At 56.0% G+C, this 23653-nt stretch overlaps 1 protein-coding gene across 2 annotated transcripts in view; it reads left to right on the forward strand.

Annotated features, from left to right (window-relative positions):
• Positions 1-9400: 9400 nt before the first annotated feature.
• The window catches only part of MGAT3 (beta-1,4-mannosyl-glycoprotein 4-beta-N-acetylglucosaminyltransferase), a 36117-nt gene continuing 21864 nt past the window's right edge, over positions 9401-23653 (forward strand). The window contains exon 1 of one of the 2 annotated variants that reach the window (XM_088836763.1): positions 9401-9555. The gene's annotated coding sequence lies outside the window, so the exon portion shown is untranslated. Of the gene's footprint in view, positions 9556-17350; positions 17905-23653 lie in introns of those variants that run through there. The other variant, XM_055396359.2, reaches the window with a different exon arrangement.

Here is a 23653-nt window from a genome sequence, read left to right on the forward strand (position 1 = left end):
ACTGTAGTCCATTAAGTTACCTGCCCACTGGTAAGCCTCAAAAGCATCCCATTCTAATAAATCACTTCTTATCTACCACTTTGCCTCTCACTGAATTCTTTCTGCGCCGAGACAGAAAGAACCATGTTTCTGTGGTTTCAACATAAATTTTAATACTCTACTTCCTTTAATATATAGCCAAAATATTATCATTTCAACAGGTAATCAATATAAAAATTACTAACGAGAGGGCTCTTTCGTGCTAAATCTTTGAGACATGAGTGTCTTTATCTGCACAGAGCATCTCGGCGCAGACTGTCCACATTCCTGCACTTCACAGTCACTCATGTCGCGTGGTCACCCCATACACAATAGGACGGTGTAGCTCTAGAGAGTCTCAGACTGGAGTCTTGGGACATAACCTACAGAGGATGAGAGTTTAAAATTTTAGTGGGTTTTGAGTCTGCGAATTAAAAACAAATTGACTATAATCCTATTTAGGATCATCTGAATAATCGCTTAGAGATAAGTCCTAAATTAAATGTAGAATTACCATATGATCGAGCAATTCCATTTCTGGGTAGACGCCCAAGAGAAGAGGAAGCAGAGACTTAAACAAATATTTATACACTGACATCCATAGCAGCATTATTTGCGACCAGGAAAAGGTGAAAACAGCCCATGATGGATAAAATGCCCACCAACGGATGAATGGATGAGCAAAAATGTATTGTATCCACACAATGGGCTATTATTCAATTGTAAAAAGGAAAGAAGTTCTGATACAGGCTACAACATAAGGACATTATATTAAAGAGAAATAAGTCATTCACAAAAGCACAAATACTGTGTGACTCACTCATACACCACACTTAGAGAAGTCAAATTCATGGAGACAGAAAGTAGGAGGGTGGGTGCTGGGGGCTGGGCAGTGGGGAGCTGGGGAGTTAGTGTTTAGTAGGGACAGAGGTTCAGTTTGGGAGGATGAAAAAGTTCAGGCGGTGGATGGTGGTGGTAGTTGTACAACAGAGTGAATGTACCTAATGCCACTGAATAATATACTTTAAAATGGTTAAAATGGTAACTTTTATGTTCTATATATTTTACCACAATTAGAAATATATATATGTCCTGCTACTCAATGTGTTGTGGTCTGTGTTGACCAGGGCAGTCGGGAATTTACAGTCACTGGTGGTTAATGAGAAAAGATGGAGGAAACTCCGAGCCCAGTGAGGACTGGGTGCCCAGGATGGCCACGTGCTAGTCAGGCACTGACTCCCCAGCGTCTCTCCAGGCTGGTGAGGGGTGATGCAGGGGGCAGGAAGTCCCCCCGCACTGTGGCCAAGGCCCCTCAGCCCCAGAGGACCAGCTCCTCTTTGAGTCCCCTGTGAGTCCTCTTTGAGTCCCTGGACATCTGTGGTGAAAGCTTGCAAGGTCCCTTCCTGTTGTCAGTTTGTGTTTTGATTGGTTCTGCAGAGGGGCGGGGGCGTGCATCCTGGGTCTTGAAAGGGGAGTTTGAAGAGTAGGAGATGGGGAGGGGGAGGGGCCCATCTCAGGGGGAGGCACCAGCCCAGAGGGTGTCAGGCTTCTGAACAAAGTCCCTGCTTTGCCCGACAGGGGTGAGCGTCCAAGGGGTCAGCCTTCCCCACCAGACTCTCCAGGACTCCCTCCTCCCCCCAGCCCCGGACATTGCCTAGCCCTGTTGGTCTCACCTCCTCTCTCAGCCCCCACCACACCTGGCCCAGCCACCATCGCCTCTTCACTGCATCACTACACCTTTGGCCTCCCCAGCCGGTTAGGGATGTACTAGGCCCGGCCCGCGTTCACTCACTCACTCGGTAAACATGCACTGATTAGCATAGCTGGTTAGGTACCGGGGCAGAGGCCCTGCCCAGTGGGGGACGGAGGACAAACAAGGAAATGTAAGTGTATCATATGACAGAGCTGGAGAAAAACAAAGGGAATAGGGGGAGGGGTCGCATGAAAACTTCCCTAGGTCCTCAGGTGGGTTGGTGACTCCAGGCCCCTCGGGGAGGCCGGCCATGAGGTAGCAGCCCACCCCCACCCCCCACCCACTGGCTCCTGGAGGGATCTGATCACTGAGGCTGGCAGCCCCATTGAAGGCTCCGGCCATGGTGGTGAGAAAGCCAACGTGGTGTGGCCTCAGGACAAGTGGCTTCCTGGGTGGCTCAGACTGCAAAGAATCTGTCTGCAATGCGAGAGAGACCTGGGTTTGATCCCTGGGTCGGGATACCTTACAGAAGGGAATGGCAACCCACTCCAGTATTCTTGCCTGGAGAATCCCAGGCACAGAGGAGCCTGGAGGGCTATAGTTCAAGGGGTCACAAAGAATCAGACACAACTGAGCGACTAACACTTTCACTTTCAAGGACAAGGGGTTTCAGGAAAGTGACACATCCAAGGCCACACACTCAGAGGGTGTGCTCTTGTGACTGGGCCCAGGCTTGACCTTGGCCATCACATGACCTGGTGTGGCTGCCTGACCTTAGGCAAGTCAAGGTCCAGGTTTTGGGCCTGAGATTCCCCAGCTGTAGGATGGGCACGGGGTTGGTAGGCAGGATCTCTGCAGGGACCAGCAAGGTCTGAATCCTCCAGGGAGGCTGGAGGGGCGCAGTCCAGGGAGGGACGAGTGACTGCCATCCCAGACTGATTTAAAAGCAGCTCCTCTCCCTGCTCTGGAGCTGGAGACGTCGAAGTCTCATGGTTGTGTGCAAACACACATGTAGGAGGTCTGTCCTGCTCCCTGCTCCCATCAGATCTCGCTGTGGGAGGAGTCCAGGGAACGGATGCCCCCATGTGACCACCAGCGCCTCCTCCCGCCCCCAGATACTGGGAGGCCTGGGAGATGGAGGTAAACGGCTGGGAAGGCTGGAGGGTGGCTTGGCATTGCTGACCCTGGGCCTTCCAAGCCTCTCCCAGCCTCAGTTTCCACATCTGTAAAGTGAAGCTGGTCCCTCCCCAGGTGACAGGAGGAACTGATCATGATAAGTAAACCATCGTCTTGGTCGGGGTGGAGTGGTGGTCCCCAGAAATGGGGTGTGGGGGGGATCCCAGTCCACGAGGCCACCCCAGTCCTCCTTTCGGCCTCAGAGGAACCATTTCCCCTGAGCTGCTGAGAGTTCGACCAGGAAGCTGAGGGCCGTGCAATTCCAGGCCTGGCTCCGTCTCCTTCCCGCTGTGTGATGTGGGCAGGTCACTCCCCCATCTCTGGGCCTCTGCTTTCTCTCTGGGGGCTGGTCTTGAAGGTAGCGCGGGGGCACTGGCCACAGGACCTGGCTGCTTTGCACACCCTCCCCACCCCTGCCCAGGGCGAGTAACGAGGTCTGCTTAGGCGCTCCTGGCACCCGCCCAGGCTCCTTCCTGCACAGGGATGACCCACAGATAAAATGGCGGGAGTGTGGGGACATGTCGAGGCCGCGGGGGGTGAGCCATGCACCAGTCCAGGCCACAGGAAGGAGCGGTGGGGGGTGGGGAGGGCAAAGGTGGGCATGGGGGTCGGTGTGGCCCCCCAATGGGGGACAGGTACATACGGACAGATGGCCCCACGGTGGTCTTGGCACCGTCAGCCCCAAGTAGACAAAGACACATCTCTTTCTCAAGATTCCCCCTACACAAACCCCTCCTGTGCAGAAATGTGGTCCGACAGTCCCACTAGGGCGGGCTGAGCGCCCTGTTTCTGGCAGTTTCTCAGACAGGAGAGCCTGGAAAGAGCTGGTGGGCGAGGGGAGGAATGCCTGGCACTAGGGGAGCATGTGGGCTGGGCACTGCCCTCTTTCTGTGTGTCCTGTAGCCTCAAAGTCCCCCACCCAGGGCCCTTTCCACTCAGCCCTCCACACCTGGCCTCACCCGAGGGACCCTGGGCTGCAGGGGTCTGGTGGGATGGGCAGAGGGGTGGTGGCGGACAGCCTTCTGCTGACCCCGAGGATCCTGGTCAGGGACCAGTGGCTCATCTCCATTTCTCCCAGACAGGAAAGGATGTGGGGGTGGGGGCGGGGACAGGCGGGGAGCCACAGGTCTGGGTGGAGTCAGGGAGTCACCTTGCCTTTCGGCCTCACTCTCTCCTTCTCTCACCTGGGGCTCCATCGTACGCCTCACAGGATGGTTGGATGCTCCCAAGCAATGGTGTGCCCTCTGCAGACGTGGTGCCTAGTAGGTCCCTGCAGCCATAGCCTTGGAGAGCATCCTGGTGTCTCCAGGTCCCTGGAGACTTTGGTCAGCTTGAGAAGGTCTGCCTGATTCAGTCCTGGAGACTTTTTTAATTCAAAAGGCCCTGGGGACTTCCCTGGTGGTCCAGTGGCTAGGACTCCGTGTTCCCAGTGCAGGGGGCCCAGGGTTCAGTTCCTGGTTGGAGAACTAGATCCCACATGCCACAACTAAAGATGCTGTGTGCCACGAGAAATATCAAAGATTCCACCTGGTAGAGTTAAGACCTGGCACAGCCAACTAAAAACAAATAAATATGTTTTAAAAAAGACCCAAGCTCCAGAAGTCTCGTGACTTCCCAAGATGGATGAGGGAAATGACCCTCTGTACCCTTCGCTCCAGACCCCTCAGCAGGTTGGGTGGAAGCAGCAGTACCTGCCACACTGCTGCCAGAAAGAGACTGGGAGGGACCATCGTCTTGTGTGGCAGGGCTGTTAGTCCAGGGAAACTTGGCCCCCCTATCCTGGGAAGCAGGAGTAGACAAGACTCCACAGTTCATGTCTCTCCAACACAACCTCTGGGCCAGCCTCACTCTGCCTCCTCACGCTAGGCCACACGGTGCTATTGTTATCCTTGTTGGGGAGGAACCAAGTCCCAGAGAGGTGTTGTTAACTGGCTCAGGCCGCCAGAGGAAGCAGGACTTGAACCTGTTGCTGAGATCTTGAGATTTCAGGGCCTTAAGACTGATGACTAGAAGTGTATCAGCTATCTACTGCTGCATAACAAACATGCCCCAAACCTAAGTGTCTCAAAGCAACCACCAGCATGGATTTGCTCACAACTCTGCAGTTTGGCAGGTCCAGGTAGGGACCCCTTGTCTCTGCTGGGTGTGGTGCAGCTGGGGCAGCCTGGCCAGCCTCCCTTACGTTTCTGGTGCTCCAGCAGGAGAGGCTCAACAGCTGGGGTCAGGGGAAGGGAGGCAGGGCCTCTGTCCTCTGTCTTGGCTCTAGGGCTTCTCAGAGCAGAGTGGCCTCTCTCTAGGAAGGGAATCCAATTTCCTTACATGGCTTCCGGCTCCTAAGCTGAGAAAATGGGTGCTGCAGGGCCTCTTGAGGCCTAGGCCTGGAATTTTATCCCATGAGTCACAGCAAGTGGTACACAGGCCGCCCAAATGCCAGTCAAGAGGAGAGGGTGGGTCTCACAGCCGAGTTACAGGGTTGGGAGCAATTGCTGGCAGCCCTCTTGGTGGACTTACTTCCATCCAAAGGACTTGGCCTGAAAGCGACTGTTGCCAGCTGACAGGTTCCTGGGCGGAAGAGAGGATGGTGACCCATGAATACGTGGAGAGGGGAGAACCCAGGAAGCTGGGAGACTCAGCAGAGTGAGATAAGAAGGACAGGCCAGCTCTGGCCAGGTCCGAGGGGACCAAACACCTCAGAGCCTTCTCTCTCCAGCTTCTGGGTCTTTCCCCCACTACGCCCCAGTGGCCCTGCCCCTGAGGAGTGAGGCAGATGAGCCTCAGTGGGGAGTGAGCCCAAGCCTGCTCATCCTGTTGGTGACAATGCTCTGCACCCTGTGGGGGTGTCCTCGCTGGCAGGGAGCAATGCTGTGGCCTTGCCAGCCACCTGCAACCCACCCAGCCCTGCCCCTGGGCCTCCCTGATTCTAAGAAACTTTCTTCCAGGAGCTCCACCTCAGCCCCACCCCAGCCTCACAGGTTCTGAGGAAGTGCTGTCCCCAGACAGTAACTGTGCAAACCCTTCCCCCACCACCAGCCCCCCGAGGACCTCAGGAAGCGTGCAGCGGCCGTGGATTCAGTCCTGGCTCTGATGCTTATTAGCTCTAGGATCTTGGGAAAGTTACCTCTCCGTGCCTCAGTTTCCTTATCTGAAAAATGGGGAGAAGAGAGGACAAAACATAACTAGGCCCTGTTCTCAGCACTTTACATCAAGCAGCTCATTTAACCGTCCCAATGACTCTATGTGGGCTGAGGGTAGGGGGCTCTGTTATTAGTCTCACTTTACAGAAAAGGAGATGAAAGCACAGAGAGGTCAATAACTAGCCTGGGGTCACACAGTTAGTCATCATTCTGGAGTCTACGCTTCATCCAACTCCTGCAGAGTCTGCTCCCCATCTCCTAATCCCTTCTTTTTTTTTATTATGGGAAAATATACATAACAAGTCAAGGCTATGGTTTTTCCAGTGGTCATGTGTGAATGTGAGAGATGGACTATAAAGAAAGCTGAGCGCCGATGAACTGATGCTTTTGAATTGTGGTGTTGGAGAAGACTCTTGAGAGTCCCTTGGACAGCAAGGAGATCCAACCAGTCCATCCTAAAGGAGATCAGTCCTGAGTGTTCATTGGAAGGACTGATGTTGAAGCTGAAACTCCAATACTTTGGCCACCTGATGCAAAGAACTGACTCATTTGAAAAGACCCTGATGCTGGGAAAGATTGAAGGCAGGAGGAGAAGGGGACAACAGAGGATGAGATGGTTGGATGGCATCACTGACTCAATGGACATGAGTTTGGGTGAACTCCGGGAGTTGGTGATGGACAGGGAGGCCTGGTGTGCTGTGATTCATGGGGTCGCAAAGAGTCGGACACGACTGAGCGACTGAACTGAACTGATACATAACAAAACTTACCATTTTAACCATTTTCAAACATTATGTATTTTTGGCTGTGCTGGGTCTTTGTTGATGTGAGTGGACTTTCTCTGGTTACTCGGAACCCCCCCTGAGTGGGGGCTGCTCTCTAGTCGCTGCGTTCTGGCTTGTGGTTGCCGAGGCTTCTCCTGTTGCAGCGCGTGGGCTCTAGCTGTCAGCAGTCGTGCATGGGCTTAGCTGCCCTGCAGCACGTGAAGTCTTTCCGGACCAGAAACAGAACCTGTGTCCACTGCACTGGCAGGCAGATTCTTAACCACTGGCCCATCAGAGAAGTCCATATTAACCATTTTCAATTGCATAATTCAGTGGCATTAAGTCATTCACACTGTTGTACAACCATCACCACCATCCATCTCCAGGACTTTTTTCTTCTTCCCAAACTGAAACTACCTGTTAAACAGTAACTGCCCATTTCCTGGCAATTGCCATCCTGTGTCTATGAATTTGGCTCCTCATAGAACTGCAATCATATGCTGTTTGTCCTTTTGGGACTGGCTGATTTCACTTGAATGACTCAATGGACATGAGTTTGGGCAAACTCCGGAAAATGGTGAAGGACAGGGAAGCCTGGCGTGCTGCAGTCTGTGGGGTCACAGAGTCAGACACGACTGAGCGACTGAACAACATTTCACTTAAAAGGCCTTCAAGTTTCACTCATGCTGTAGAATCTGTCAGAGTTTTATTTCATTTTTTGGCTGTACCTTATAGCTTTGGGATCTTAGTTCCCCAATCAGAGATGGAACTTGGGCCCTCATTGATGAAAGTGGAGTCCTAACCACTGGACTGCCAGGGAATTCTCTAAGAATTTCCTTCTTTTTTAAGGCTGAATAATATTCCACGGCATACTTTCACCATGTTTTTGCTTATCCATTTAGTCCTCAATGGACACCTGAATTGCTTCTCCATTTGGCTCTTGTGATTAAAGAGGCTGCGAACATGGATGCACAACAATCTGTTCAAGTCCCCGCTTCCCGCCTTTTGGGCACATACCCAGAGAAAAAATCGCTGGATCACAGAGTCATTCTCTGTGTAAGTTTTTGAGGAGCTGTTGTGCTGTTCCGCGGCAGCTGTACCATTTTACATTCCCACCAGCAAGGCACAAGGGTTTCTGATTCCTCCTTGCAATCATGTGACTCCAAGCCCGGGGAACACTGGCAGCCCCTCTGGGCGCCGAGCAGGGCCGGGTAATATGCTGGCAGAGATTGTCCAGCAGCTCATAAGTGAGGAGCGTGTGGGGTGGGGCAGTGATGCCAGCCCTTCGGGTAGGCACTGGGGAAGCCTGTCTTGCCAGCATCCTCACCCATGGATGCCAAGCCCTGGGTTCATTCTTCTGGCTCTGACCTTTCCTGACCCTGCTCTGCCAGGTCACTTTAGACCAGGGCAAAGGGCATGAGAGGGGCCAGCATGGGGGACCCTGGCAGGCTTAAAGCCATGACATAGTCAGACCCTGGGGCAGAAGGGTCCCTGCTCAGCAGGACCTCACCCTGCCCTGCCACACCCCTCACTCTGTCATCCCTGCCCTGGCCTCAGTTACCTCTTCTGCTTTGCACGGGCAAGCCTGAGAATCGACTTTGTGACCCAGGAGATGCCAGGCTCCCTTTAGGAATTCCCAAGGCCAAATCCCTCACTGGGCAGGTGAGTCAAGGAGGGTGGCTGTTCTAGAACCCTGGCTCCAGGCTCCCACCCTGGTTCTCTCTGCACCCTGCCCAGGCTGCTTGCATCTTCCAAGAGGGGTGAGGCCATTAGGTCCTTGAAAGTCTGGACTCATTGAAGGCTCTGGTCCCAGGCTGAGGGTGGGTACTCTGCCCTCCAGAGATGTCAGAGACAGAGGCTCTTTGGGTCCTCTTCCTGTCTCTTCACTGATGTAATGGGGTTAGACTGGGACTCAGTAGCCTTTAAAGGCCCTCCCATCTAGAAGATTCCATGACCCTAAACTTTCAGAAGAGGAGGAGAAGTCATTGAGGAGGGTGGCTGCAGTTTCTGGACCACATGCATGCTAATCGCTTCAGTCATGTCCGACTCTTCGAGACCCTATAGACCGTAGCCCACCAGGCTCCTCTGTCCATGGGATTCTCCAGGCAAGAATACTGGAGTGGGTTGCCATGCTCTCCTCCAGGGGATCTTCCCCACCCAGGGATCGAACCTGCATCTCCTACGGCTCCTGCTTTGCAGGTGGATTCTTTACTGCTGAGCCACCGGGGAAGCCCTTTTGGACAATAACCATCTACAAACAGTAATAATGGCACTAACTACGTTTTCTAAGCATTTTGACGTGTATAAACTCATTCCATCCTTACAACAACCCTATGCAGAAGATACGAGTCTTATTCCTATTTTACAAAAGAGGAAACTGAACTGCAGGTAGCAGCTAGCAGGAAGTGTATAAGAGCGGCCAGAAACCTGACCACAAAAACAGGCCACATAAAGCCGAGGGTTGGCCTACCAGGGGAGGGAGAGGCCCTTGGGCTGTACTAGTCAGGTCGTGTCTGGGGAAAGGCAGGGGCAAGTGGGAGAGAGGCTGAGATGGAAAGTTCTGGAAACCCTGCATTGGAGGAGCTGCTAAAGATCCTGGGAAGAGAAGTGGTACAGGGACTCTAACCAGTTTCTGAAGGATGGTGGTGCCAGTGAAGAAGCTGACTTGCTCGGACCAATTCCAGGCAGTGGGATCTAGGGTTTCTAATAGCTGAAGCTGCCCCACCGAAAAGAGCTTCCAAGGGAGACAGTGAGTGGCACGTCACAGGAGGTGTGTAAGCAGAGCCGTGTGGGACAGGGCTCAGAGGAGGTGATCCTGAGGGTGAGGCTCCGTCGAGCCACATCGAGGCAGCCGTGGCAGCCTCATGGTGCACAGGGGCTCAAGGTTAGCAGCTGAAGCCTTGGTGCTGGCTCTGGTCCCCAGGTGGAGTGCCAGCCCCGCCCGGGGCCTTTTCTGTGGCCAACCCACAGACGTATTTCTGGGTGAGTTTTTCTCTTCTTCCACTCCCACCCAGCAGCCCGGCTCCAGCTGGACAGCCTGGGCTCCCCGCAGCACCCACATTATTTACATTTTTGGTCATCAAAAGGACCAGAGAATCTGCTGACCCAAAGGATCTCTGAGACCCCTCAAGGACCGCCTGTGGGCCTGGGGCGTATAGGCTCAAACAGGGAAAACAGCCTGGATGTCCAGAGGTTGCCTTCCAGGTTGGGGGGAGGTGACCGAGGGGGTGTGGGCCAGGTGGTGGCCCAGCAGCTGTGAGGTTGGAACCTCGCTGATGGGCCCCAGGAGCGGAAGCTGCCATCAGGCGGACAGGCCGTGAGTCAGCAAGGTGGGCTGGTGCCCCCACCTCTGTTTCTGGAGTTTCAAGGCACCTTTGCCAGGGTAGGTGCTGGGGGCACGGATGGGAGCAGCAGCTGCAGGCCGGAGGGGGCTCCGGGTAGGCCCATCCCAGTCCTGCCCTCCTGGCTGAGGCTGGTAGGAATGTTGTCATGTGAGTTTGTGGGGAGCGCCCAGTAGGGTTTTGAGGGTTACAGGGTGTGTGTCCTCTGTGAGTGTACAAGGGGTGTGTCTGTGGGTCTCTGTCCAAGGCTGAGTGTGTGTGTAAGCAGCACTAGGATGGGATGTCTCTTGGTGGGCACGCCCTGCTCCATGCATGTGCCAGGCAGAAGCACACAGGCGTGTTGTGTACCTCTCTCTGCTGGTAGGACCGCTGATGTGACCCAGCGCCGTGCCCTCGGGGACCCAGCCCCGGGGCCTCACTCCAGCAGGCCACCCTCCTGGGCTGCCATCTGCCACAGGGGGTGTCACTAGCTCAGCTGGTGACTTAGCCCAGCGTTCAGCATCTCTGGTGTCTTTGGAGCTTGTGGAGACCCTCGGGCTGACTCACTCCCTGCATGTCCCCTGCACGCTTTCTGGCTGTAACTAGTCCCTTCCCTGTGCATCCTTGTACTGGATGCTCATCTCCAAATCTGCCCCAGCCTTTGAGGCCTGGCTGAGATGCTGCCTCTACCTTCCAAGCCCCCCGGGGGACTGCGGCTGTCTCCTGTTGCATTTAGGTCTCGTCCTCGGCACCCCACTGGCCCAGCTTCTCCTGGGGGCAGGGATGAGTCTGACTGCTCTAGCCCAGGACCTGACGTATTGTAGGGGCTGAAACTGTGAACAGATGTAACCTTGCCCTCCCCCTGCCCTACGTACTCGCCTCCTCTCTGGATGGGGTCAGCTGTGAGGATGAGAGGACTCGGGGAGGGACCTAGCCCTTGGTCACTGGAGCCCTGGCTCTGAGCTTGTGTCCTGGCTCTGCTCTCAGCTGTCGGGGGGACTCTGTCAATCAGTTTCCTCACTGGGGGATCCAGTGTGCGAGGCTTGGGAGCCTCCAGGGAAGGTAAACGTAGTGGAGAGGGAACGGGCTCCCAAGTTTCTAGGAGAGGTTGCCAGGATCCAGCTAAGTGTGCAGTTCATGGCACAAGACGTGACTGGGATGCTGGATCACGTCGGTTTACAACCACACAGCAGCCTTGGCCCCAGTGGGGGGATTCTTCCAGTCCGAAGGTCTTTTCTCACCCAGAAGGCGGGCACTTCTCTCTCTAGGCTCCCAGCAGTCCCCCACAAAAGACACTTGCAGATGACGCATGTGTGCATGCTTAGTCATGTCCTACTCTTTTCTGACCCCATGGACTGTAGCCCGCCGGGCTCCTCTGTCTATGGGATTTTCCAGGGAAGAATACTGGAGTGGGTTGTCATTTCCTCCCCAGGGGAGCTTCCCCACCCAGGGATCAAACCCATGTCTCTTGTGTCTCCTGCTTTGCAGGCAGGTTCTTTACCAATGGTGCCACCTGGGAAATTTCAGGGGTGACCCTCAAACACACATGGTGGGGGGCGGGAGGGAGGCTTCCTTCCCATGAACAGAGATTACCAAGCCGCTGCTATGTGCCAGGCTTGTGGGTACTGAAGAAACAACAGCGGGGTCAGGACAAACATCACTGCCCTGCTAAGGGTTATGTCTAGTGGGGGAGACAAGCAAAAGGACAAGACACAGGAAATTACCTAATATGTTGAAGGTGAAAAGTTCTAAGAAAAAAGAGAAGGCAGAGTGATCAGGAAGCCTGCACCTAAACAGGGTGCTTGGGGAGGCCCTGAGTTTGCATTGAGACTTGAAGGAGGAGGAGCCATGTGGTATCTGGGGAAGAGCATCCGGAGGAGAGAACAGCCCGCCCCAAGGAGGTAGATGAGCTCAGGGAGCACGGAGGGGGATGGGGTGGGGGGGGTGGGGGACAGCGGGCCGATCAGGTGGGCCCCTGTGGCTCCTAAAGGACTCTGGCCTCATGCTGGGTGAGATGGGATCTGCCTTGTTGCTTTCTAGAAACATACTGACTGCTCTATAGGGCTGGAGCAGGTGCACCGGGGCAAAGCTCTGGCAAGCATGCCAGTGAAGGACTTCTTTGGTGGTCTCGTGGTTTAGACTCTGTGTTTTAACTTTGGGGGTGCACAGGGTCGATCCCTGGTCGGGGACCTAGGAGCAGCTAAAAATAAATAAATAAAGCAACAACAACTATTTTAAACAAAAAAGAATGCAGGTGAAAGCCATGGAAGGGTGAGAGGGCAACTGGGGAGCCCAAAGGACCCTCTGCTGTGGGAGGAGCATGGGAGAATTGGGGGAGGGGCCTCTGAAAGGCCAGGGGAGCCCAGGAGTCCCTCAGCTGGGCCCCAGTCCTTTGAGGACCCAATAACAGCCATGGGCCCGCTCCCACAAAAGCACACAGGTGTGCATGCACATGTCCACATGCCACATGTGTTCATACACACTCACACGTGCAAGAGCAAAATCACATTCATGTGCAGGGATACCCATAACCATGTCTACACACACATGTGCACTCTCACAAACACACACCATGCCACAGGAAATTTTAGGAGATTCCCGGACCCCCTGACCTCCCAGGTAATGGACTCCTGTCTAATATATCCCCTCCGCTTGACAAGTATGGAAACTGAGGTTTGCAGAGAGAAAGGGGACTTATCCAAAGTCACCCAGGCAGAGAGGGTCTGACCAGCAGCATTTGGCCCAGACAAGACTAGACTCCCTAATGTGGGGCTGTCTGTCCCCCTATACTGAGCAGGGTGACCCATCTCATTGTTATGCCCTAGGAGCTCACCAGGAGGCCAGTCATGGAGGTCAGAATATCAGACAGGAAGTGCTGAGGGTCCTAAGAGGGCCCGGAAACCTGTAGTAGGCCATGAAGGTGAACTTCAGAGAGCTGCTCGCTGTGTGCTTGGGGGATGGGCTCGGTAATGAGTGAATGAATGAATGGAGATCATGTAGGGGAGGGTAGGAGAGCCAGTCTGGTGACTTCATGTGGCAGGTGATGAGGAAGGAAGGGGACTAACATCCCGCTGCTGCTGCTAACCCACGTGCTCTCAGGCGGCCACCTCATGCCCATTATACAGATGAATAAGCTGAAGCTTCTCTTTTCTTTGGCTGCACCACTGTGAGGCTTGCAGAGTCAGTCCCAACCAGCGGACAGCCAGGGAATTCCCTAAGCCATGGCTTTGAGCCAGCTCACATTGCCTATGGCATCACCAGGCTCCTGGCCCCTGAGGACTTGGCAGGGCAGGTGTTTGGCCCTCATCACGGCTCAGGGGACTCTCACCTGGAGACCCAGGGCCAAGTGAAGGAGGGGGTGAATATAGCTCCCACCGGTCAGGCAGCAGCTGCCAAAAGGGATAACAGACCTAGCAATTGTTCCCAGAGCCAAACAGGCCCCAGGTGAAAGGGGACAGCAGATCTGTAAGGTGACACCTGTCTTGGGGTGGATAATCTCTTATCTGGACCTCTCTCAGCTCCAGGCTCCCACAGCCTCCTTGTCAGGTGGCCTGGCCCCAGGGGAAGGGTGGGGAGGGAGGAACACTTACCAAGCCTCTGCCTCCCCCACGCCCCCTTTGGGGGTGTGGAGACAGGAGAGGAAGTGAGCAAGTAGGAGGGAGAGGATGGAACTGTCCAGGTTCCACTGATATCAATGTGATGCCTGGGCAGCGATCGTTCCCATTTTCTGGATGAGGAAATGGGGCTTAGTCCAGTGACACGAGTACAACAGGTAGAGGAGCTGATGCGAGCCCGGCTCTCTTTTATTTATTTATTTGGCTGCACTAGGTCTTATTCATTGCAGCATGCGTGATCTTTTTTAAAAAATATTTTTTACTTATTTATTTTTGGTTGTGCTTGGTCTTCGCCGCTGCATGTGGGCTTTTTCTACTTGCAGTGAGCCGGGGCTACTCTTGGTTGTGCGGGCTTCTCATGGTGGTGGCACGTCTTGTTCGGATCACGCTTTGGTAGTTGTGGTTCCCAGGCTCTAGAGCACAGGCGCAATAGTTGTGGTGCATGGGCTTAGCTGCTCCATGGCATGTGGGAATCTTCCTGCACCAGGGACTGAACCTGTGTCTCCTGCATTGGCAGGCGGATTCTTTACTACTGAGACATCAGGGAAGCCCCTCTGAGTGGCCTTATGAAGGAAACTTCCTTATTCCCATTTTACAGATGAGGAAACTGAGGTTTAAGTCATTGACACAAAAACTCAGACTGAAGCCAGATGTCTCTGGTTCCTGAACCCAGTGACCACCATTCAGTGACTTGCCCACACCCTTATCTCTCACTCAGCCCCACAGGGAGGACCTGGGGGCTAAATGATAGATGACCACAGCTATTTTGCACATCGTTAAAAAAAAAAAAAAAGGAGTCAAGCTACAAGTGTGATGAATTAGTTTTTAGGTCACAGCAAAATGGCTTCAAATCAAATGAGCTGCATCAAAAAAAAAGTGTCACAAGGGTACAATCCTTACATTGAGGGGATCTGGGAGGCCTGGGCTGGGGCTAGGAAGCTTCCTTTCTACTGACCACCCTTCAATAATTTTCAGATTTGCACTGTGTGAAATTATTCTCTACCCACCCAAATCAATTAAATGATTTCAAAGGACAAAAGGCATATTTGTGGCTCAGGCCTTGATTTGGAATTGTGGGGCTCGTGGTCTTGCGAGGTTCCAGCGCTTGTCAGGGGCAGAAAGAGCACACATTAGGTGACAGATGAAGGCTATGGACCACCCACCAGGAGCATCCTGGCAAAGAGAGTGAAGACTGAGAAAGCCCCATAAACCTGAACTTGAGCCCGGGGCATGTCACTTCACCTCCTCCCCTTTGCTGGGAGCTGTGAAAAGTGAGAGATGTGATATTTTGTGCCCAGCTTGGTGCTGGGCCAGCATCCAGGTTTCTGGACAAGTTCGCTGGGGGAGCCAGACCTACAACAGAGCTTCTCTTTTGGGCCGAGGATGTCCACAGTGCTGCAGAAGGCCGTGGGAGAAGATTCTCCTGCGGAACATGGCTGGGCAAGGAAAAGTGTCTCTGAGAGGGTCCTTTCCAGAGGGCGGGAATCCCCAGGCAGAGGTGGAGTGATGGCCACGGCAAGGTGGAGGTGAGTGTGTGAGAGCAGTAGTGAGGGTTCTGTAGGGGTGGAGTGACAAGGGCGGAGCGTCTGCTGTCGAGGCAGGTGGGGGAGAAGCGGAGGCTGACTTTTTTTTTTTTTTTAACCTAGTTGTCACTTGTTGCAATGCACTGTATTTATTTATTTATTTGACTGTGCCTGGTCTTAGTTGCCGCATGTGGGATCTTTAGTTGCAGCATGAGAACTCATTTGTGAAACGTGGAATCTAGTTCCCTGACTTGGAATCGAACCTCGGCCCCCTGCACTGGGAACGCAGAGTCTTCGCCAATGAACTAACAGAGGTCTCAAGACATATTTTCAGGATAGGATAGTTGGGATCTGGGGAGGGGGTACTGACAGAGTAACTGAAGCGGGTGCGTCATGGAGACAATACATAAGGCACAGTAGGGCTTCCCCGGTGGCTCAGCGGTAAAGAACCTGCCTGCAGTGCAGGAGACACAGGAGACTCGCATCTGATCTCTGGGTCAGGAAGATCCCCTGGAGGAGGGCATGGGGACCCACTCCACTATTCTTGACTGGGAAATCTGCAGGACAGAGGAGCCTGGTTACAGTCCACGGGATCGTAAAGAGTTGGACAAGACTGACCGACTAAAGTTTCTTTTATTTTTAAGAGTAGTGCCAGCTAGGAATGGTTTTTACATTTCCAAGTGGTTGGGGGTAAAAAAATCAAAAGAATAATGGTTTACCTTGAGTGTCCCTAAGTAAAGTTTTCTTAGAACACAGTCATACTCATTCCTGTACACAATACCTATGGTTGATTTTATGCCACACTGGCAGAGCAGAGTAGTTAAGACAGAGACCCTATGAGCAACAAAGCCTAAAATATTTACTCTATCGCCCTTACAGACAACAGTTTGCTCATTTGGGGCTTAGAGGGAACTAACCGCCGGCAGAGGTAAACAGCAGAGGGTCTAGGTTACGAAGACCTCCTTTTCTGCCCAAGAACTGAGCTTAAGCTGAGAGCAAGTGGGAGCCATCAGGTGTTCACAGAGGAGAGTGTCCTGCTCAAATAAATGTTGGAGAACGGGGACTCTGGGTGCTTAGCAAGAATAGACAAAGGTGGGCGAGGAGCACATGAACCAGGAAGAACAGCAGGAGAGGGCTCCAAAGGCCCAGGCGGCTGCTCTTGAGAACCTTGTGGGCGCCTAGCCTGGAGGAAGCTCAGTGCCCTCCGCTGCCTCCGCTGCTGGTCCACAGCGATGCTGCTGCATACCCGGAACCGCTTACACACATAGCCGGAAGTGATTGCTAGAGGGGCTCACGTGAGTGGAAGCCGGAAGCCCATGGCCCTGGAATGGCGGGAAGCACGTGGAGACCGCCTCGAGCCCCATGCAAAAGCATGAGGAGCCAAGGTGTGAAATAGTGGGCGCTTGGAGAACCGCTGCTGGTTGTCCAGCAGAAGAGGAGACGCAGGAGGTGGGCAGGACCGTTGGGCTTTAAGTGCCCGCCGAGGGGGACGGAGTGGGTGTGGCGAGCAAAGGTCTCCACCGGGAGTCAGTGGGCCAGGCCTGGAATAGAGGGGGTCAGAAGGATACAGGCGGGCCAAGGCCCAAGGCCTACAGGCCAGTGTACATTGGCGATCTTCAGAAATACACAGACATGTGTAGAAGCGGTCACAGGCCCGCAGCGATACACGCCCCACAATACCGGGCCCTTTGCACACGGTCACAGCTGCGTGTACACATCATTGCAGCCGCCCAGGACCAGGCACGCACACAACACAAGACCCAGAGGCCTCTCTGCATGGTCACAGATGTATGCACACAAACACGATCCAGGCACACACAGGCACAGCGGCTGGGATCCACGCCCATGTACACACAGGTACAGACTCCGGTACACGCCGCAGGTCACCCAGACCTATACATGCGGTAAAGCAGACACATGCATCCACGCGCAACAGAATCGGACAGGCAGACGCATGCACATGCCAGACACGCACACACTCTGACCCGCTCCGCCTCTCCTCACACACACACACACACACACACACAACCGCACAGGACGCACCGGGCCGTGGGTCGGCGCACGCACGGTCACAGGCAGGGTCGCGCGCGCCCGGGCGCGGGCGCGCGCACACACACACAGACACACACACACACATTTGATCGCACACGCGGGAGGCGCAGAGCAGCGGCGGCCCGAGACTGCGGTCCTAGGCGTCCCCGGCCCCGCGCGGCGAGCGGAGCCCGGCTGGCGGCAGAGAGAAGGGGGCGCCGGTGGGGGCGGGGCGAGGGCCGGAGCCGCCCGAGCCCGGAGGGAGCGGCACCTCTGCGCGCCGCGCTCGGGCCTCGCCTCCGCACCCCCCGCCTGCCTCCCGTGGGGCCCTCCCCCGCCGGGGTCCGCTCGCCGGATCCCCGCCGCGGCCCCCGGGTGCAGACAGGAGGCCGCGCCGGGCCCGTGGGACGGGTTGGAGGTGGGGGCGGGGGCGGCGGGGCGGGGATCGGGGCCGGGCCGGGGCCGCGCTGCCTGCGATGCCGGGCGCCCGCCGCAGCCGCCGCCGCCAGACCCCGGGATGGGGCGAGAGGTTGCGGCGGACGCCAGCATCTCCCCGCCGGGGGCCCCGGGGGCCGCGGAGCCGCCGCCGCCGCTGCTGCTGCCGCCGCTTCTGAGACCCGGCGGGCGATGGGTGAGTTGACCCTGGCGTCCTGGGGGCCAGCGTCGCAGCCCCCCGCATCCCGGCACTCCCGGCCCTACGCCTCCTCCTCCGCGCTCGCTGCGCCCCTAGTCCCCCGTCACAGCTCCCACAGCCCCCCTCCCCGAGCGTGACCTTTGGGGGCGGGGGCGGGAGCGCTAGGCTGGGGGGTCTGGGTGGGGGCCGAGATGGGGGTCGGATGCTGGGGCGGCTACTCAGCTCTGGCACCCCCTCCCCCAACCCGGCTGCTCAGCTGAGCTTTCTGTGGCCCGGGAGGGCAAAGCCTCATTCCCTCGACCCCCCCATCCCCGGCCTGGGCAGGGGGCGTCCCCGAGGCGCGGGGTTTGAGCTAGGCTTTGTGCACCGCGCCCCGGACAAACCTCCCGCGCGCCGCGAGGCTGGGGGTGGGAGGCCTCGGCTCCCGCTTTCCCCTACCCCCGACCCCGGGCTGCGGCGCGGCGGCGGCCGAGGCCCTGGCGCTGTCGGGATGCTGGGAGGATGCGGAGGCCGGGATCAGACCGAGGAGGTGGAGAAAGAACCCCAACCCTTTCTGGTGGGGGTGCTCCCGCTCTTTCCACCGCACTGCCCAGGGAGGGGGAGGGAACCTGGCTGGGGGAGGGTGCTATAAATATCTGCAAATAGTGAGTTCTGGAACCGGGGGTGGGGAGGGGACTGCACCTGGGTTGTATTGGTGCGGGGGGAGGTGTGCCTGAGCTGGGGTGCCAGAGAGGCAGAGATGGGTTTCAGCCAGCCCTGGTAACCTGAGGTTGGGTGACTCTCTAGGCTCTAGGAGACTTCCTAGAAGTGGGCAGGACCACTGCCCTAGTGAGCTCTCTCTGGTCCCCCAGCCCCGGCTGTCTCTGGGTCCACATAGCACTCCACTCCTGGGCCACCAGCCCAGATCTGCCTCGATGGGAAAGACTTGTGTCACCTCCTGGGCAGTTACTAAAAATCCAGGCAATGGGCCAAGCCTGGGGATGGGAGGAAGAGCAAGACAAGTTCCTCCCCCCCCCCACCCCACTTCCCCAATGCTCCACCCGGATTAGCTGACCATTCTGCAGGGTTATCAATATTTCTGCCAGCTGAAGAGACAGACACAGGGTCCTTGGAAAGTTTGAAAAAGGGGCCCCCAGCTCCCCCCGCCCCGGGGGAGAGGGAACTTGCTGGAAGACATAAAAGGAAGCTAGAAGGGTTTGCTTGGGAGAGAAAGTGGGAAGGGTATTCTGGGCGGAGGGATGGATAAGGCAAGGCTCCAGGATGTGCTGAGTGTGTGCTGAGAGCTGGAGGTGGGGGACAGCCAAAGCCCTGCTGGGGGCTGACACGAGAAGCCACTGAGGAGAGGGGAGCCGAGGCTGGAGGAAAAGGAAGGCCAGGTGGCGGCGAGGTGGTGGGCCTCCCCAGGGAGCTGGCATGAGGACAGCAAGGAGACTGGCTGGGATGGCACCGTCTGGCCCAGCTGACCCCCTTCTGTGGGTCTGCCTAGCGCCCTTGATGTGGTCAGGGCTGCTTGACCCACATTGCTGGTCACTTTCACTGAGGTGGCCGGACCACCTCAGCGGGACAGCCTGCTGAACCTCAGTTTCCCTGTCTGACGCATGGGGAGATTCCTTCACTGAGTTGTGGCGAGGACTGCATGAGATGCTGCGTCTACACGTATAGGTCCACCCAGCTCCTGAGAAGCACCTAGGAAACGGCTGGCAGCTCCTGGGAAACAGGGCCGCTGGTACCAGCTGGCAGGCCATGTCCCCTTGATGGTGAGGACTCTGTGAGGGCTGGTTGTGACCAGGAGGAAGCTGAGGCCTGGTGCAGCCGATTGTCGCTGTCGTTCTTCTCGGAGGAGACAAAAGTAGCGGTGAGGAGTGACCGGGCAGGGCAGTCTGCACAGGCAGCCTCCTCTTGCCTCTGTAGACACCCGCTGACTTCTGGCCCCCAGCCATGCCGCTCAGGGGACTCTGCTCTGCTCTCCAAGGCCAGTGTTTGGTCCCCATGGCGCCGCACGGCGCACCCCTTCACAGCCAGCTCTCTAGTCCACCGCGTGGGACCAGGGCTCCCTTCCAGACGTTTCTTCAGATATTCTGGCCAACAGCATATCCTCCTGCGAAGGGCACTTTGCCGGGCAGCCTGGTGGAGAGGACACAGGCCTTGCCCGTCAGAGATTCAAGTTGAGTTGGGCAGCAGATACCCCTGGGCACATGGGCGCAGATCCCCATGGTCTGCCTAGCCCTGTGCTGGCTGCTTGTGGGTAGGGAGCAGTCTCAATAGTCGTGCCATGAGGCAGGCAAGTGCAGAAAGAGCAAGAATCTCAGATCCAGTGGCCCAGGTTCAGATTCCGATCCCGTCACTTCTTATTGCGTGACAGCAGACTGGTGACTGTGTCTCTCTGTGCCTCAGTTTCCTTATCTCTAAAGTGGGGGAGATGCACACTGTTGCTCTTTGAAGAGCTTAGTTCAGTTTCCAGTGGGCATTCGCTGACCCCCTTCTAGAATGAGTCTCCCTGTTCGCCCAGCCTGCCACAGTCGATGTGTGGTCCACTTTCCTGTTTCTTCCCCTCTGTCTGTGAGTCCCCATGGGCTGGGTCCTGCCTCTCTGCACCCATTTCTTGGGTGGTGGTGGGGCAGTGTTCTGCTGGCTCACCGATGAATAGTGTTGGCCAGTTACAGTGGTGTAAATCTTCCCAGCAGGACCGATTTCAAGCTGCCAACAATTTAACAGTCTCACAGTGGGAGCTGGTACAGCACCCAGGCATTCAGTAGGTGCTTAATAAATAACAGTAGAACAAGGAGGAAAGTCCCCAGGAGCTGTTGGTCAGACAGACTTGGGGAGCGGCCACCTGATTCTGTATGCGGAGGGCTTGTTGGAGGGCGCTGGATAGGCTGAGGGTGGGGTGAGAGACCACAGGGAGGAGGGCAGAGGGAATGGTGGGTGTTCTCCTTCCCTCCACACCTCTGACCCTGCCTCTCTCCTGTCTAACCCCTTCTCCTCCCAGGGTCTCTCCTTGACCTTGGCCTGGGCCTGAGCGTAGAATGGCCCGGCTGGACCCCATGCTTTAGCCAAACAGGGTTCTGAGTGTGGTCTGCACAGGCCCCAAAATTCAGATTCTATTCCTTTGCTTATGCTCTTCTCACTACCTGAGTGTCTGTTCCGCCTCTGTCCTCTGGCGCTCTGTCACTCAACAGAAGCCTCCGCGTGACGCCAGCGTGTTTGTTATTGTGTGTTCCTGACAGACAGTGAGTCCCGTGGGCCTACAGGAGCACGAATGAATTAATGAATGAGTGATTCTCAGCCAGGGGAACATCCCTGCTCTTCCTTCCACTTATTCCTCCCCTTCTCCATCCCTGATCAAGGTCACTGAACCTCCAGTGGGCGGCCTCACTTGCGGCAGAATGGTCACAGGGACCTTGTTTGTCCCCATCTCCCAGAAGGGGAAAGAGGCTTCAGGAGGGGTGAGAACTTCCCAAGGGCTGGAAGCAGGCCTGGAGGGTGGAAGGGTGGTGGACCACCCTCGCATGGTCTAGAATGGGCTGACAAGGGGCCCAAGACCTTGCTCATAATCCAGAAAGTTCACAGGGAATACTTTTCCTTGCATTGCTGAAATTCTCCTGTTGGCTCACTTCTTTTCATCTTTTCTATAAAAATAAAATCGGAACAATAGGAATCATTCACACACCTAATTACTCTGTTGTCTTATGAGTTTAGAACTTATTTGGCTAAGACTTTGGTTCCCACTGAAGTGGGAATCCCGGGGGTGGGATGGGGTGGGGTGTGGGGTGAAGGCCAGGACAGAAGGTAGGAGTCTGTGCTGATGCTGGGGTCTCCTGAGGGCCCGGCCTCTGGCTACCCCTCTAGGCAGGCCAGGAATTTCCCAGAAGGAGCAGGCCAGGCGGTCTGAGGTCTGAGCGAGGGAAGGTGGCCAGAGGTCGTCTCAGAGTCTGCATGCCAGAGACCCGTGATGGAGGACTGTGCAGTCATAATAACTTGCAGCTATTTATCGAGCACTTACTATGTGCTGGGCGCTGGGCCAAAGCACTTTGTCTGCATTATCCAGAGACACCTCCTAACTTCCCACCAGGTAGGTACTGTTATTATCCCATTTGGCAGTGCGAAGGGGCTGGGGACCCAGGTCGGGAAGTGGCAGGGCTGGGATCCATAATATCCAGCCTGTAGGTCCCCAGCCTGTAGGATGGGGCTGCCTGTCCAGGCCCTTCCATCACCCAGAGATGACTGCTTTCTGTGGTTCGGACACCTTGGACGGCCACCTCCCCCCACCCCGCCCTCCAGGCCACCCTCTTGGGGGCCCTGGGGCTGCCTCCTTCCTTCTCATAAGCCTGGGACCCTGCCTCAGGAAGGCCCGCTTAGCCTTGCCTGGGCACCAGGGGCATAGTATGGATTTTCCAGGCTCCCCTCCCTGCCCCATTGAGCAGAATCCCACCCTGGAAGGGAGGGTTGGAAATCTATAGTTTTGAATCCCCTGGAGATTCTGAGGCCTGTGGACTCCAGGAACCACTGCTTGGCCCCATGAAGTCCATGCTGCCTTCAGCCTCTTCAGACCCCTTCAGCCTTTGCGACTCAGCTGCTCCCTGTGTTCTCTCTGCTCCCACCCCCCAGCTCCGCAACAGCCACACTGTTCCACCCCTCCCATCCCTCCCTTCCAAAGCCCATTGCTTTTATCTCAGCACCTGCTGCTGCCACCTCCTCCAGGGAACAGGTCCCGGGCTGACTGTGGACACCCCAGAGCTTGCTTGGCACTTTGGACAAGCCCCTTGTGGCCGCCCTCCTCTTTTACTGGGGGCCCGACACGCGGTCTGGGTGCATCAAGGTGACTGGGGAAGAAGGACCCGGGGGGGGAGCTGCCCATTGAGTGGGAGCACTGGTTCCTGGGCGGGGCACACAGGCACTCTCTCGGGGGCTGGCACCGTGCCTCACATGAGGAGGCACTTGAGAAGTATTTAAGTGAATGGTGATTTTGAGAATGGAGGGTGAGGGCCACTTCCGGAAACAAGGCAGATTAGCTGGTTTAGGTGAATGATGGAGAAGGTGCCTTCCCGACCATCACCTGGGACTGTGCATGTGTCATAACTCATGTTTATAGCACGAATGGGAAGGAGATGCTGGTGCTTTCTGGCATGATTTTGTTTCAGCAGCTCGGGGGCGCTGCACCAGCTCCCCCCGACCCAGACTAGCAGCCCCGGGGCCGGCTCCCCCTCCGGCCTGGCCTGGTGCTGTCGCTCTGTCTCCTGGTGCCCTTCCTCCCCTCTCCTGACTCATCCATCCTATAAGACTCCTCCAGGAAGCCATGCAGCATTCCTACTACCCCAGATTCCTGTCTGTCTGTCTTCATGGGAAGAGAAGCTTGTGCAGGGAGGTCTGTTGAGGGCCTGGTTGGAGGGGAGGATGCCAGTGGAGTGAAACAGAGAGGCCTGGGTTGGGGGGCTGGGGTGGAGGTCACCAGGGCCAGCCGTGGGGCTTGCTGTGCTGTTCCTTGTGTCCAAGTGGCAAAGGGAGGGAGTTGCAGGAAAGGTCAAGGGGCTTCCTGGAACGGCTCGTGGAAGTAACAGTGAAGCACAGTCCAGCCAGCTGACGGTCATGTCAGCCGAGAGAGAGGGGGCCAGACTGAGGCCGCCCATTTCACAGAGGGGACACTGAGTCCCAGGGTGCTTGGCACTGACCCAGAGCTTTGTGGTCTGTAGGAGGAGCGCCCAGGACTGTGGGTTTGCACCCTGCCCGCATTCCTTTCCCACGCTGG

Source organism: Moschus berezovskii, chromosome 6 (assembly GCF_049115385.1).
Source record: "Moschus berezovskii isolate FMDL1 chromosome 6, NW_MosBer_1.0, whole genome shotgun sequence".
NCBI classification, from domain to species: Eukaryota; Metazoa; Chordata; class Mammalia; order Artiodactyla; family Moschidae; genus Moschus; species Moschus berezovskii.